At 34.9% G+C, this 17,833-nt stretch overlaps 1 protein-coding gene across 6 annotated transcripts in view; it reads right to left on the bottom strand.

The window, feature by feature from the left end:
* The window catches only part of LOC129248570 (glycoprotein-N-acetylgalactosamine 3-beta-galactosyltransferase 1-like), a 33,692-nt gene extending 22,341 nt beyond the window's left edge, over positions 1-11,351 (bottom strand). Inside the window, exons 1-2 of one of the 6 annotated variants that reach the window (XM_054888169.1) lie at positions 11,239-11,345; positions 10,545-10,623 (exon numbers count right to left, since the gene is read on the bottom strand). The gene's annotated coding sequence lies outside the window, so the exon portion shown is untranslated. Of the gene's footprint in view, positions 1-10,242; positions 10,435-10,544; positions 10,624-10,809; positions 10,832-11,053; positions 11,073-11,105; positions 11,126-11,238 lie in introns of those variants that run through there. The other 5 variants (XM_054888170.1, XM_054888175.1, XM_054888174.1 and 2 more) reach the window with 5 other exon arrangements.
* Positions 11,352-17,833: the final 6,482 nt, after the last annotated feature.

The raw sequence follows: 17,833 nt of genomic DNA, 5'->3' as shown, positions 1-17,833 counted from the left end.
TCTTTCTCGTCGGATAATAACTTTTCCGCTTTTGAAATGTTTTCTATAATTTATAACTACTTTTTATGTTTATATGGTTCCGTAAAATAAAAATTTAATTAAAATAATATACTTTTTCATTAATTTTCTTTTAATATATCTTATTGATGATTAAATAGTAAAGCTATTTCCACCGTGCAACAATTTTTTTCAACGTTTCATTATTTCACGCAGTAAAGGGTTAAAATAAACGGCACATTAATTAGTACATTTACCGAAGCTACGAAAAAATGAGTTTCTGAATGAATTTGCATTCATGCTGATTGTAGCGTACCGCATTGCTCACATACCAATCATTGTCTGTATATACATATGTAGATATGTGTGTGTGCATAAGCAACAAGTGTTGTTTGACTGCTGGCTACTGCTAGCCAATGAACAGTTGGAGCCTGGTTATTCGGTGAGTGAGTCATGCGGTCACGTTGATGCAATCATACCAGCAACATAAAATACAACACCAAACACAAAGATACAACGACCCAGCACCAGCATCACCAACGACAAAAATACCAAACTTCACGATCATCAACGAAAAACCCACAACAACACCATTATTTGTGTATGTATGTATACACAAATGTATTATTGTATAATATACACATATGCATGTATGTGTGTATGCATGTATGTTCTTACACATACAAATCTTCCAAGATCAATAATCGAGCAGATCGCAGGTAAACAGCAACATACCGCGGCAGCTTCAGTTATATTTACACTTTTATTGCCATTGTGTGTTATTCATGCTGCTGCCTGCGCTGTCAACGCGTTAAGCCCATATAAGAAAGAAACGAAAAAAAGTTAACAAAATGTAAATAAACGAAAAAAAAAAATTAAAAAAAAAAACCAAACAAAATGTCGCGCCAATCGGCGACTCTGTACGTACTAGGGATGTTACGAATGTGGAATTTTAGATTAGCGCGGATGCGAATGCGAATGCTCAGATGAAGTATTTTTAGTAATTTCTTCCGCTTGATTGACCGAGTTTAACACGTTTCTGGTCCCGGAGAACTGGCGCTGGTCTTTCCCTGGCACAGGTACCTGGGGACCGGCGTTACACTTTTTGTGGGATCGACAGTAGTAAAGTAAAAAGATAAATGTGACGTGAATGAATGTAATTAAACATGTAACATGAATGTATCGAATTAAACATGTAACAAAATATAACAACTTTTTTGTTAAATTGTTGGGTTTTTTAGACCCAAATAATCGCGATTCTTTATTATAACAAGTATTTTATTATACATAGTATTATATTAATATTATTATTATAAATAGTATTTGCGAACTGTGGAGACGTTTTCTGTAATTTATGAACATTTTTCCCTCTTAATGTGGAATTTGTTCATCTACTCGCAGTTTAAGTCCATTTATCAACTCTCTCTGATAACCTGTAACTGATATTTTTTATACCCTGGTTTCTAAATAAACAACTTCAATATTATAACTGTGGGTGCCTAAACGCGAATTCGCCGTCTCTTTGATTGACGGCGGAGTTATTTCATGTTCTCTTACTTCACCACCAAACCCATTCGTTTTGCTTCTTTATCCAACTTAGAAACAGCAAAACTAGCAGGATACAATGAAGATAGATTACCAGCAGCTATGGTGCAAAACGAAATTGGGCAAGTAATTTCGTTTGCCGCAGCACCGGATACTCAACAGCAGAATTCTGCTCGCTTATTTCACACGTATTCGTACACTCGTCCAATCAGTCGTTGTTGAGACGTTTTTTCGTATATCACCTACACAATATTAGTTTTTTTCGTAAACAAACTGCTGTCATGATCCCGGTTACGTCAGCGTATCAACTGATTCTTTCAAATTCGCTGAGAGCCGGTTAACTTGTATGATATTGGCCACGCCTTCGAATTTTTTTTTCACCATGATTCGCATACGCCAGTAATTGTACGCTCTTATAAAAAATTATTTTTGTTTTTAGAAATTTCGTTATAAAAAAAAAAGGAAAGTTAGTAATTTTTAATAATACATATTTATCTCATTTAGTACTTAAATTTCAAATTTTAATTTAATAAAAAGTAGTTTTACTGCCATTGCAGGTTCCTGCCTGTTTCTTAAAGGGTAAATTTTAATTCTATCAGTAGCAATTTTTGTGCAGGTGCATTTTTTTATTTTTATAAAAACATTTGTAAGATGACTTCAAACAAGCATATGCCTTGTATTGGAGCTCAAATATGCTTAAAATATCTAAAAAAATGTGATATTTCATAACCAAGTACATAATCATAAATAAACCAACAGAAAACAGCCAAATTTTAGCTTTAATATAAAAAAAATATTGTTGCTGTCACTAAGTTTTCGCGCCAATGAAAATATAGCTGCCAAATAGGAAAACTGGTACATTCGATTAGTCGAATTTTTGACTACTTTTTCAGTAAATTTAGCCGTCATGGTGGCTTGAATATGGCAATAAATCGATTGATAAGCGCACTGTATAGCCAGTTGCGCCTTCTTGTTGGAACCAAATGTCGTCGGTATTTAGCCGTTTAACTGTTGGAAACAAAATTACAGTCAGCGTGGCCCGATGGTACTCACCATACACCGTAACGGCAGCAACTTCCTCATTTAGAAATATTCTGGCGTTAAGCGATTCATGATGACTTGCCAAATCATACTGAACGGGAATGTCAACACAGTTTGTCATTTTTATCTGTCAAACCATAGTTATAGATATCCATAATTCTCATGCAGCTAAAAAACTCGATATGTATTGACTGATAAAATTTTTAAGGCAAAAACTCTTGCCTGTGCAGATGTCGGGTAACGTATCAAACTTGGTCACATATAAGTACGTCTAGTAGCTGAAATGAAGACTGCTGTTGATCAATTAGTGCCCATAATTTCTTGCCGTGTCACGACTTGCACAACATTCGCATGCGCAAGAGTCAATGCGGGGCTTTTTGCGAATGCGAATACCCGCTACATCTCTGATACGTACAAGTGTACGTATAAATATAATCTTATTACCAAAATATTGCAGCGCACGCGTCACTCAGCATCTACTAATACACTCATATAAGATATGTGTATGTATGTATATATGTATGCATGTTTGTAAGTATGTATATGCATTTTTGTGTATAATTACTCGCTGACTTTTTGACTGGCGCGCCGGCTGATAGACAGGGTCGTTTGTTGGTGGCGCGCCTCATCACGACCACATACATATGCACATACATGTACCGGCAACTGCCCGCGTTTGGCCTCTTCCTGGCATTTTCACTTAACAAAAACCAAACCAAAAAAAAAAAAACATTTAAAATTTGCGTATTTTTTGCCCTATTTTTTGCGAGATTGGTACATTCCGTAATTATATGTGTGCCATTAGCATTTGTATGTGTTTTGCATGGATGCACGTACTTGTAGCGCTATTTTCTTACTGTGAGCATACATATATATGTATGTATGTATGTATTTTGAATTTGCAATTTGCGAGTGCGCGCGTCGCAATGAATTATCGTCAAACGGCTGACTGTTAATGCGAAATGCTGCACCGTGGAATGAAAACGAATACATTCCAGAAATTTTTTTAATTTAGTAACTTTTATGTCTATGTTGTGAGTTTTCATGTTGATCGGTCTGGTCGAATTGACTGATTTTGTGATGAAAAATCTTGCAGATTGGCGGCCTGCACAAGGGATATAAGACATTTCGTTTATATATATACAGACATGTATACACTTATAAAATATAGAGAATTCAAACGTGGCACCATCCACAGCACCACTACTTTGTTCTCGGTAAATTTGACAGAAGTAGCTATTTTGAACGATGTCAGCACAAGAAATAAGCAAACACCGGTGCAAGTTATTTGTTTGTGAATATGCAGCGAATATGGTGATTTAAAAAAGATAGAAAACAAGATTTTGCACCCTAGGCCTTTTAGAACCACGTCCCACATAATGAGCTCAACTGCGGCGATCAACGAAAAAAGGGCACACATACTCTTGAGCCGTTATTATATTTGCATGATTTGCATTACAATCAAAATATTTTATTTTATATTTATGGGGTGTTCTTTTTAGCTGCATAAGAACTATCGATGTCGGTAATTATGGTTTGAGAGCTGAGAATGGCAAACTGTGTAGACATTTCTGTTCAGTAGGGCTTGACAAGTCATCATGAATGGTTTAATGTCAGAACAACGCATCCAAACACTGGCTGCAACATCATCTTGGTGATCCTTATTTCTTTCGAAAGGAAGGAGATGCCATTACGGTGAATGGCGAGCACCATCGAGTCATTCTTACTGAATTTTTGTTTCCAAATATGAATCAGCTGAACATAGACAACATTTGGTTCCAACAAGATGGCGCAACTTGTCATACAGCGCGCTTAGCAATCGCTTTATTTCCATATTCAAGCCACCATTGACGCCATATGCCAGATTTATTGGAAAAATTATTCAGAAATTGGACTGATCGAATAGACCATGTAACTCGTAGCCGTGCCTGACATATATCGAATATCATGTCCAAGAAATAAATGCTATGCAGATACGTTTGACCAAATTGGAAATTTTTTTGAAAAATAACAAAATGGCGAACTTTTGAAAAAAAGGTATGGAAATCAGACTTTAGTATGGAATGTTAGGGCTGAAAAGAAACGAGAGTAGCACCTTCCAAAATGACAAGCCTACAGATTAATAATCAGTTTAACTTTTTCGTTTTAAGTGCCCTGAAGAGCCAAAATCCTGTTGGCAAGCCACCTATCGTTTTTTTAAGACCCTTACTTTGGTGCCACCCTACTACAAAAAAATATGTAAAAAAAATTGTTTTTGTATACTACATATTTGATGTCAATAATAACATACTATAAAATCCAAACGATCGCATTTTATTTTCTTTAAAAAAAATTCCTAAAGAAATATCTATAAAAAATGAGTATTTCACCAGACTACTACTTGAAATTATATAACAGATTATAACCAAAAAAAAAATCATTCCAACAATATTTCTGTTTTGCATTAAAAGTTAAGTTCTCAAGCTCTTAGAAAACCACTGATATAAACTAAAATCTAAAATTTTGGTCGCAAATAGGACAAAACTGTTTTTAGCTCCTGGACGATGCAACAACTACTAACATGCCGGTCAACTTCGACTATTTCGGTGATTTTATCGATATTTTCGTCTGAATTAGCAGTTTTTTGTGCCTTTTTGTTGAGCTAACAAACTCAGCATGATCGTTGACCTACTAGTTCTATTTTAAATAAACAATAATATCGCTGCATTTTCGCCACTGCAGAATCCTAACACACTTTTAACTACAGCTTTCACGCGCGGAGCGATGTTGACTGCACCGCTGTTGCCAGCGAACTGGGACCGGTTTCTATTGGAAGGGGAAGGTCCAACGATCATTTTCCCCCACCAGCCGATTCGGTTAATTGCTTGGCAGACGCTCTGCGCGGAAGGTCCATTACTTTTCAATCAAACCCTGTATTCAAGGAGTTTATGCCTGTCAGTCACTCTTGGAGAAAATAAATTTTAATATTCCGCGGAGATATGTATCTTCGTGCTATGTTACACGAATTAAGCCCGTAATGTACCGGGTAATTTGAAAGTTTACCAAATTTGACGATCTTGATTTTTCTAAAACAATTTTTACTAATATTCTTAATTCGATGCCCTAGTTTAAGTATAACAGACTAGTTTAAATTGTCTGTAAGAGATTGTGGTTTCATAGACTAAATATGCAAAACTAAATACAAATACGTATGTATATAAGGGGGAAATGAAATTGCTGATGAGCTTGCCGGTCATCGGTATCGCCCTGATTGTTATTAAAGAAGAATTGCACAACTTATATCTTAGGAAGGCGGAGAAAAGATGGAGCTCTTAGTGCAATAGACGGAGAACTCAGAAAGTCCTCAGAACGCTCCTTTTTTTGACAGCCTTAATTCTCAACAATCTTTCCCATTACATCAACAACCCTGGCTGGTTGTAGATATCTGCCTGTTGGAGGTCTCATAATGGTATCAAAACGGCGCTTTAGTGCTAGTGTGCCAGAGTGCTAGAATTGTACTTCAATCATTTCACCTACCTACCTACTTTATGCATGACCTGAAATCGTTAGTACCCAGGTAGATTACTATTGGATTCAAACTCTTTCAGAATTTAATTTACACTTAAATCAGTGTTGACCGAAAGAATAGCTTCTCATACATGACAAACCACTTTCTAAAAATATAAAAATTTTTTTAATAATTTTGAATTTTATGATAATATTTGAATAAAATTTCGCAGTATTTTAACTCAACGTTGCCTTCCATAACTAATTTGTTTTTAATATTTAATGACAAAACTTGGGAGTCATTAAGAATGCGAGTTGTAAAAAATACTTTTTCCTAAATGACCTGAATGATTTCAAATAATTTCTTTGGTTTTATACATTCGTTAAAATTTCGAAGCTCATGGAAGCCAAACCGGATGCGTGCGAAAAAATATTGAATTGTAAACACCCAGAAACCGCAAAGCTTTATCGCATATTTGTAGTCAAAGCACGAATTTTGTTGTACAAATGTTTGATATTCCTTACTATTTTTCATTCACATGTACGTACATACATATGTATATATATTTTCCGCAAGCGAAGACGATTTCCAATTTGGCGGCTTTGGTGCGATTATCGTTCGTCTATCATTCGTTTTAAAACACTCTCGCATAAATGTGAGTAATAATGATTAGATTCAAAACGGCGAATGCCAATTTCCGTTAGAAACAATTAAAGTATTGGGTGAACTACAGACGATTCCTATTTTGAATTCAACACCACTTCAGGTGTCGGTCGTAAAACGTTTTTGTTTGACAGCTGTGAGACAATGAGAATCAAATGGGCGCAAGAAGTACGATATATGCCAATAACGGGGTTTGTACTACAAAGAAATGCCAAGAAAACTTCTTCAATAAAACTACTTCACACTTTAATCTCTGTATTGTGCATTGGTTAGATCAATACTGGTGTATGCATCATTTATTTGGAGCATGGTGAACAATTTAGAAGGTGTGGGCGATATCAGGCGGTTAATTTGAAAGAATCAGCTGATTGACTGGCGTAACCGGTGTCGTGAAAGCTGTTTGTTTACGAAAAAAACTGAAATTGTGTTGGTGATATACGAAAAAAATCAGCACAACCATTTATTCGTTGCCGTCAACAACAACTAGTTGGACAAGTGTGCAAATGTTTGAAAGGAGCGGGCAGAATACTGCTACAGAGTCCCCTGTGAGGTGCCAGCCGGAGTTACTCGCTTAATTTCTTTTTTCACCATAGCTAATTCCCAAACCTAGTAAATCTATCATCCGGGTATTTGGAGGCCTTACACTAAAATTCTATCTAACCGCTTTGAGCGAGTTTAACATTTTTTTCTAAAATTTGCGCTCCACTCACTAAATTTGTCTCTACCACTACCTTCTTACTATTCTCATTACCAACTAATTAGCCTTCCTGCACTTGAGGACTGAAGTTCCATTTTAGCGTGTTCATTTATCATTAACTTCATAACTGGCTCTATTGACCATCATTCTCTTTTAGAAAAGATTGCTTTCAATATTCCCTCTAGAAGTCTTCGCCATTCGGAATTCCTTAAAATTACCTTTTCTAAAAGCAGTTATTGTGTCAACGCTCCCATATCTAGAAATTGTGCTGAACTATAATAAGTTTTCAGTATTTTAGATTTTGATTTCACGCAATCAAGTCCTACTTTAGTTGAATATTTGCAAATGTTTTTCTCTGCGCCACATCACTAGTGTTTGATTTTAGCTCATTTATTTAATATTTGTACTAATTTTAAGATTGATTCATTCTCAGATTAATATTAGCCGTGTGGTCTGTAAGAATATTTCGTAATCCAAGATTAGAATTGAAATAAATATAAATAAATATGTGTACCTAATTCTTTTTTTACACGATTTTTTTGGGAGCGTATCTATCGAGTAAAAAGGAGAATTAGGTGACAATATTAAAAAATTCTTTTAAGAGTTAAAATAAAGCATTAAATATATTAAAACGAATGAATTATTAAACGACGAGGGCAAATCTACCGAGCCTCAGCGACTTCCCCTGAGACTAATTTTAACGCTTCGTACATGTGTCGATAAGTCTCATTCCGTTTGCTCTATTAGATTCAAGAAAAATGACTAAAATATTGAAAATCGTGTTAAAACAAAACAATTATTAGGTATTTTGCCTCATTCATAATATTCATGACTTACTACATTCATAATATTCATGACTTACTACAACAAAATGTGCTTATCATTAGCGGACAACTTGTGAAATTTCCAATCACTGTGTCTTGTATAAAACATTGTGATTACACAATAGTTTTTTGATTTACTGAACACCAACGTTTCGCTAAATCGCGTACTGAAAAATGTCTCTTCATTTTACAAGAAAGATTTATAATTTTTGCAAATGACGTCATACGTCAATCATATGATATTTCACTCTTATGAGCTAAATAGTCGCAATATACAAACAGACGAGAAATGGAGTACGTTAAGGTGAAAATAGAGATTTCCGTCATTCAAAATCCTTTTTTTATTCAGTAAAAAAGTTATTCAAAAACAAAATTAATTATGATTGTCAATTTTGCGCCACCTTGTTATTGCAATGACTAAAATTTTTGGAAGTATTATTACAGTATTCATTTTTCTATTGCACTTTGAGCAAAATAACCAACTAAAAGACGCCAAATATTACCATAAAGAGAGAACAATTCGTGAGTGATGGAACACTACAAAGTGGAGGAATTCAGCCTTATACCGTAGGCAGACGGTGGCGTTAATCGGGATACACGACGATAAGGGGGGAATCCATGTAAAATTTTCAAAAAATCGATTTTTTGTTTTTTCGATATTTCGAAAGTGTAGTTTCTTAAGAATATACTGTGAAATTTTAATGCGGAAACTCCTAATATTATAGCTTCTACAGCCCATTAACTAGGTAGAGAGCGGTCCGCGCGCTCCTGTACCTCAAATTTTAAACTCATTTATCTCGAAACTGTATTTTTAAAAACTGCTCGTGTTGTAACTCAAAAAGTTATAGACCGATTTGTTTGATGTTTGGTGAGGCCTTTCTGTACATTACTATCGGAAGGATAAACCTAACATTTCAAATATTTCGCGTTGATAAATTACTTTTTGGAGGTTTAAAATGTCAATACAACAGCCGTAAATTCTGACTTTTTTTCAAAGGCTTATTTTATAATTAATTTTATACTTGTTTTTTAATTTTATAGTTTTATCCTTTCCGTTAATATGTTATAAAAAAACAACAATTAAATTTTTTTGTTTCAGATCGATAGATTAAGAGTAATAAATAGAGCAGTTTGGGACCTCGCGCCGTAGGCAGTCGACAAGAAATGATCCTGAGCCGCCATTTTGGAAAAACAAAATGAAAAATTTTTTTTTTGTACTCTCGAAAGGTTAAATAAAGTTGTGTTAAAGCTTCAAAATAATATAATTATTTTATCACATTTAATAATATGTTTAAAAAATGACCGATTTTGAGGTTTCTACATGGACTTCCCCCCTTAATTAGGAATTAAGTGCAACTAATGCGGGTTGACAACTAAACTTAACCCTTTTCTCATCTCGATAGGTCTTTCGTTTGTTTATGATAAAATATTGTTAAAATAAAAAATTTTGAAAAAGCTAAAGCTTAGCAGGTACCTTATGAATGTTTTCTAATATAATTTGCATGGGTCCGAACGCCAAATGGAACGACATGGGATGAGGGCTAATTCTCATTATTTAGGCGGAAGAGGGGAATTTTCGATGGCAGCATTGACGGAAAATGACAGTTAATAGCTATTGTGAATGAAAAAATAAAACTTTTGAAGAGAAGAACAAGAAAGACTGGTGTAATGCTAGTTTGCATTAACACTTTCAAAATTACATTAATTGCCTGATATTTCGGAGCAGTTTAAGAAATTGCAATTTAAGATAAGAAGAAATAAATAATTATTTCTTAATATCAGGGCAGCTAATATCCGTATTTGTTGCCTGCGGTCCAACTTTTACTGGCAAAACTATTCACGAGGCAAATCAGCTATTCACTAAACCGCTAAAAAACCGTCTGTCACACTACAATTTTAGTCGGAATTAACTCCGCCGGTAGTCTCGCTGCCGTCTGTTTAGGCTATTACGCTGCAGATACAGCTACGCTGCTCCGTGAAAAACTCACTTCACAATTAGATATCCCTTTTAAAAAAGGGCCAACCGTTTCTGCATGCTGATATACGCATTTGTGCATACTTATGTAGATTGGGTTAACTATGATTTATTCTGTAGAAAAACATTTATTTTGTATGTTGTTCATTACACTGAGCACAGCCAAATTTCTCTTGCTCGTTATTTGTGATAACTACTATACACCAAAAGCCGTTGGAATAATCTATATACATATATGTATAAAATTTAATTATAAAAAGCTTATCGCGATTGGATATACAGGTTCGCTTCTAAAATATTCAATTAATGCCTTACGTAAAGTTTTGTTTATCTGCTTTATCTGTTTTATCCACACTCTAACAATTGGAATAATACAAATATTTTTTTGTTGACACTGATTGGGACGGAAATTAATTTTTTTCATCACTTTAGACTACATATTTAGTAATGGTTTTTTTCATTTTATTTTGCTTTCAAGGCCATATTTTTCATATTTTTCGTAATTGCACAAATTCAATAACGTTCGTTAATTACAATAACTCATTGACATTCCGTTTTTACTCTTTTTAATTGAACTTACAAAGTAGCTTTTTATTCACGTTTGCACCACTTCTGGTATTTGTTTATATTAGAATTGATAATCACAGCACTGCACCATTGGGTGCACATGTGGATGTATGTACGTATGTATGTACCTACATCCACATGAGTGCTTTAATTCAATTTAAAAACTTATTTGATTCTAATTTGTTTTTATTCCAATAAAAACAAACTTGTTCTCCAACTCGCGGTATCGGGTAGAAAAACAAAAAATATAAATTCACTCTTTTTAGCAGAATTTTTTTTGTTTTGAAGCACCTAAGTTGTAATATTCACTTTTTTACTTATAGGCAGGCACATATTTGAGCGCACACTTTACGTTCTTTGTGGCTTCTACGAAATAGCCAATTCATTTACATAATTCTTTCACTTTCATTCATTCTCTGTGATTTGGTTTTTAGTTTTTTACCTCTTATTGCTATTTTTCATTAACTGCAAGAAATACTGCTTCACACAAAAATAACCAAATCCGTTTAGCTGTCCGGTAACTATTTGATTCACACCGTCAATCGTCAACGTTCGTCGTCGACTGAGCGCAGAAACCACTCGGTGAGCTAAACGAAGGTAAACACACGCGAGCTGCTAGCATCGTCGCTGTGTCTTCTTCACACTGTTGCTGCACTGTCGCAGTCAGCGCAGGCGGTTGCGTTCGTCCAATACTTGTCACTAAGGTTTGTTTTTAATTCATATATACAGTAAAGTGTAAAACATAAGTAACACTTCTCAGATAAGGTAAGATTTTGAGTAAGAGTGACGAAGGCCGAAACAAAAATGTATGGCATAAATTAAACGCATCTATTTTATTTCATTTGACGCAGAAAACAAAAAATTAATTTTTCCATAGTGATGCCCAAGATATCGTTGGGAATACCTTTATTTGTAGAATATGTTTATATGTTCGGTGTGCCCACTAATTCATTAAATACTATCGATAAAAGTCTAAAACACTTAATTTTGGCACCATTTTTAAGCGATAATTTCTTTCACAGTGGTGGTGCATTTTTCAAGCCTGTATGCATTTTTAGGTTGACCAAAAAATTTTCCCTCAAGCTCCTTATGAAAATAAAACTGAGTAACAACGATAAACTTATTTAGTTAGATGTTTTTTGTTTTTTTTTTTAGTTGAGCAAAGTCGTATCTTAGTTCTACTGAAAGATTAGAGTTACTAAGCTTCGATAAACCCTTTATTTGTGCGTTATGCTCGATATTTCGCAATCAAGTATTTACTAGAGGGAGTGGAGGTCATCATTTTTCTGGTAGGACTTCAGGCTTATGTATTTTATTTTACTCACCTATGTACATATAAAGGATGGGTCTGAGCGATTTAATTCTGCGCTTCCAACATTTGTTTCTAACATAAAACAGTACCATAGGTTCAGGTATGGTCGATTACCAGCTTTGACCATCCGAAGCAAAATTATTAGAGCAACTTCGACTGCTGTGACACCGGGGATCTGGCAGCAGAACTCTGTACGCATGTTTCACACTCATTCACACACTCGTCCAATCAATTTTCCGATGGCAATGAAGTAACGTGAGTGGAGGCTGGGTTGATTTTTCTGGTATATCATTAACAGAATCTCATTTTTCTTTGTAAGCAAACTGCAGTTATAAGCACAACAAATCAGCTCTTTTCTTCAATACAGCTGAAACCTGGTTAGCAGTTGGATGTTGGCTACACTCTGCTTTCTGTACATCGTAATATAAGCCATCAAGGATGATAGATTACCTGGTTTGGCTAATCTGCTATGGGGAATAACAAAATTGTGTGGGCAGCTATGGCAAATCAGGCGTTGCTCAGACGACAACGACACAATATGAGAGAGTGACTGTGTTGACTTTTTCCACACATCAAATATACAATCGATTTTTTTCATAAGCAAACCAAAGTCATACCCCTGTGATGTCAGCCAATCAGCTAATTTATTCAAACTCTCTGAGAGCCGGTTTACGGACTGAATTCTTTGCACCATGACAGACCATCAGAAAAGCTTTAAAATCGACAAAATTGTTGTGTGTTTGTTATTTTTACTCGGATCTTTCAAAGATAAAGTATATCATGAATATATGACTGATGGTATTTGTCGATTAGCCAGGTTTAAAACGACATTATTAAGATTCATAGTTCATTGGTGATGATTTTAGTCTTTCACACAGTATGCACAAGAAAACTGTAAGTGTAATATTAAGAAGATAAATTCCAGGTTAGGTCGCATGGGTTTCAACATCACTCGTGCATACATTGGATTGACTTTGCATGACAGATCTTTTAAGCTCCACGTGATATCACCATAATCTTAAGGTAATCTGGATATCGGTAACTGGTTAAGTGATCTTATTTTTACAGAAAGTCGGGCTGGTCCCAAAAAAATTCGGTTGATCAGTGCTCTCTGAGAGCAGGAGCTTAAACCAACCGTCGAATCAGTTAGTTGTCGACGCCGAATTTTCCTAATAATACAGAATTCGGCTGCAAAAAAGTATAACATGGAAACTTTCTTGATAGAAGTTGAATTTTCGGAGTTAGTGCTCAAATATCCCTACCTTTTTGACCTTGGCATCGTGGCGATATGCTTGCCCACTCAAAAACTTTTCATTCGCACCAAATAAAAGATTTTTTGTTAATATCTTTACACTATCTCTTTTTCAACGAACAACATGTTTTCAGTTTGGACTACTCGCCTATTCGACTATCATTAATGAAGCTCATTTCCCACTTTAAAACAAAAAAGATCAACGTTGAAACAAAATTTTAATATTATGCAGGGAGAAAACTCAATCAACTCTAGCAATCTTTGCAGATTTGTGGTAAGAGAGCAAAAAGTGGCTGTGGATATTTGTCGAGTCTAATAAAGCCCAGCAGCAATATTTTAGCCTTCTGGTAGCTATCTAAAATTAAAAACGCCAAATCAAACCAAGTGCAAACAACCCATAAAGCCAGAAAGGTGCAATTTCCGGTTCGAGTGACTCGGCTAAAAAATTCACCACTCAAAAACCAATTGGAATCCAAATTGATTCTAATGAGTATCAATGAGATTACATTTTTTTTCGAGAAAAGGAAACTGTATTAGATGAATGAATATCAAACAAAGGGGGAATTACTTATTTTTGAACACGAAAAGTAGTACGAAAACAAAATTGGAATCCAAAGAAAATTGGGAAATAAAACACTATTAGTTTCTATCATATGCTATTTAAAATATATATATACAATTATACTAAGTCGTCCCTTTCTGTCAATATATTAGAAAAAGTGGTTTATTTAATTCAAAAGAAAGGTTGCTTCGATTTTGCACAATATTGTATCATAGTATACAGGTGTGTATGTATGTTTAATTTTTTTATTTATTTTTGTTACAATGAACTACCATACAGTTCTTTTATGCTTTGCTTTTGTAATAGCTGTCTGTTTTTCGTCTTTTATTAGTTATTGTTGTTTAGCCATTAACGTGATTGGAATTTTTAAATCCATACCAATTTGAAGTGGAAGTTTAAACAAAACGTCGATTCTTATGGCATTCCCTTTTTGTATTACTTGCAAATACGGTTGACTCGCGATAAAGTGAACAAATAGTATTTACACTGACTACTTTATAAAGTGAGACTAAAAATCGACACAGCTTTAAAACTGGTTTCTAAAGTAGATGACTTCTGCCAGATTTTAATACTGTTTTAAGTTTTTCAACTTAACAGGTGTATCTGTTTTTTTTTAATTATATGTGTGCATGTACAGTCCGTGTCAGAAAAAAAGAACCGGTTTTTTTTCTTGTAACTTCAAGATATATTTCGTTCTGCTTTTTGATGCGTAATAGTCCCACTCAAGGGCTACGACGCCAGTGCTAACTCAGGTTAGTGTCGTTCGAAACTTTCCCGACAACGCAACCAAACAAAAATTAGTGAGGAGTACGCGAAGCGTTTCGAGGCGATACTTTTACGCACGCATTCGAAAAGGCCGAAGTTATCTTATGCCCCGGCTGCAAAAATAATGAAAAAATCAAAAAAGTTTGTTGTGATGTGGAATCAGCGATATAAAGTGTACAAAAATGTTGATGACTTTACCCGAGCGCGGCTTGAAGCGAGTGACAACAAAAAAGCAGGACTACGCCAAGCACGCACAATTCTTGCTAAAAAAGGAGTAGATGTGAGTATCAACACCATCGAACTTCGACTGAAGGAGGCGAATATATCCTGCCATCCCACATCATCAAAACCACTGTTCTCAGAAAAACACATTGAGAAGCAACAAAACAAGAAAATGGCGTCAGAGTAATTGGACTGGCCTTCCCAGTCCTCAGTCACCGAACCCATTGAAAATGTGTGGGAAACTATGAAAACGCATCTTACCGGAAGGCCAGTTCATGATTTAAAGCAACTCGTGCGTCAAGTTCGCAAAATCGACTCCTGTTTGTCGACGAGCTACGCGAAAAAGCTGGTTCAAAGCATGAAGAAGATGCCAGGTTATACTCGACAACGATGAATAGTACACGGTTTATTGAGTAATTGTGACTCGTAGTTTTGTATAATACATACTTTCATGCGGTTCCTTTTTCCTGACACAGACTGTATATACAGTATACCTAATTATGAAAGTGGTCTAAGTCATATATTTTTTATTTCGAGATATTTAATGAATAGCACTTGAATTAATTAAAAAAATGTTTTTACATTATGCGATCTTTTTATTTAGAATTTTGTTAGTTTTGAATATGAAATATGAAATTTTGGATGAATTTTAGTTTGTCTTCCTTTTTCAGGGGAAAGATTCAAAACATGGTATTTAGAATCATCTAAAGAAGTTTTATAGAGATTTTATAAGGTTAATTTTGTAAGAATTTCGTTCACTGAATTCGGAATTCTGATTTGGTAATATCATGATGATGTTTCGGGCTCGACGGTTTGTTGTTACGTGTTCACGGAGTCCCACGTGGTATTTTTTACTCTTCTTGTTGTTGACTCTTCTGGTGACTTCGTTAAAATAAAATCCGGCTGCGACATTCTTTTTATTCGAAATGTATTTCTTCTTCTACACTTTTTCATGAATTCATAATAATGTTCAGGTTTGTATAAGTTATTTGCTTCTTTATTTTCATTTCTATCAACCCAAATCACGTTCATTAGGTAGAAAGGAAGGTCTCGATGCCAAAATATTGTGGTCTATTGTTTCAATATTATTATTTGATCACTGAGCAATTGCCATCCATGTCAATATTACTTTAATCTAACAATTTTGACCTGAACAAGTATGACTGTAAGCCTAATTTTGATAAATATATGTGCAACTCTTGACGCTGTCGTTTCAACAATTACATGAAGTAAATCTTGGCATTATCATCATGGAAATTATGGCAATCCAAGTTATATACGTATACATTTAGCCTATAGTAGGCTAACAAAAAAGAAGTTTAGGAATCAGAAGCCATAATATTTCCTGGAATTTTCTTTAGCTTTTTTCTGGTCTTCTGCAAGACTGTTCCTAGCTCGTTCAGCATTTTGTAAATGCACATAATAACTTTCGCTGAGATGTGATTTCTCTTCCTCATCCTTTATTGGTTGCTCCGATTTTTCCCATTTTTCTAAGTTATGTTAATATAATTTCTTAAAATGTTGACTTGGACCACTTTCATAATTAACACTAAATGAATTCCATGTAATGTTGAAATTACAACCACCATCTAATAATTCATGTTTGACCATATCAAAAAAATAAATTGAATAAATTTGGTTTGAAATAATGTGGTGTGATATAACTGATAAACCCCTTTTTTAATTTTGACTCAGACCACTTTCATAATTATGGGCACATATACATACAATATAATATAAAGAAGATGCTTATATCTACTTATGTAATATTAAAGAAAGTATTGTCAGGGCTTTCGACTCCACCGATTGGGTTCGTGAGTGACTAACAATTGGTAGTGCTCTGGTTCAAAACCCGCTATTTGTACCGACCACCAAAATAATATTGTAGAAAATGGTTCATCTAATTGCGGCAAACCTCTGAGCGTATTCATAAAATAAAATCAAGATGTACACCACAAATTGGAGTAGAAGCTTTGCCAAAATAGGCAAAAAGTATAATATGTAAAAAATTTGTTCAAAAACAAAATTTGATTATTTATTTTGCGCCATCTTACACATATATGAATTTAAAATAAGCATTTACTTATAAGCAAATTGTGATTATCACCAAAACGCATCATTTCCATGTTTGTATTTATTCATTGCCGTTAGGAAGAAGAGAAATAATTGCAATGACGAGAAATTGTTGGTAGACGGAGCTAGAAGTTTTGTTGTCTCACCGCATGGTTTTCGATCGAGCCAGTATTCAGTTAATTCTCTCACCGCTAATGAAAGTTACGGCTTTAATAGTGTCAAGAGCTGCTTCTAATCACTGGAAGGACTTTGTACCCCTGCGCTTGCTGGACTGTCTTGACCCGTGTTTCCAAGAGCTGACCACAGGTAGCCAAGTGGTAACCCCATTCCTTGTTCTCTTTTACCCGAAAATGCCATCTCCATGATGCCATGCATAGCCAACTACGAGGTTTGTACAAAAAGTATCGCGAAATTTGTGTTTTTTTCAAAAATTATTTATTTATTTATTAATATCTATTTTCTCCCCTTTAAAGTAATCCCCATGAGATATTATGCACTTGTGCCAACGTTTTTTCCAATCTTCGAAGCACTTCAAAAATCATTTTTTTTATCTTGTTCAGTTCCTCCTTCGATGCCGTCTTTATCTCGTCAATCGTAGCGTAGCGTCATCCTTTCATGGGCCTCTTCAGTTTCGGGAACAAGAAAAAGTCACAGGGGCCAGATCTGGCGAATACGGTGGCTGTGACATAAGTGTGTTGTTTTTGGCCAAAAAGTCACGCACAAGCAACGATGTGTGAGCAGGGGCCTTATCGTGATGCAAGAACCGGGCGTTTCTGGCGGATTGCTTCGCGCAAGTCGCGCATAACTTGCAGGTAATATTCTTATTGACCGTTTTACCTTGTGGCAAGAAC

This window comes from Anastrepha obliqua, chromosome 5 (genome assembly GCF_027943255.1).
Source record: "Anastrepha obliqua isolate idAnaObli1 chromosome 5, idAnaObli1_1.0, whole genome shotgun sequence".
NCBI classification, from domain to species: domain Eukaryota; kingdom Metazoa; phylum Arthropoda; class Insecta; order Diptera; family Tephritidae; genus Anastrepha; species Anastrepha obliqua.
This window is presented reverse-complemented; position numbering and strand designations above follow the sequence as displayed.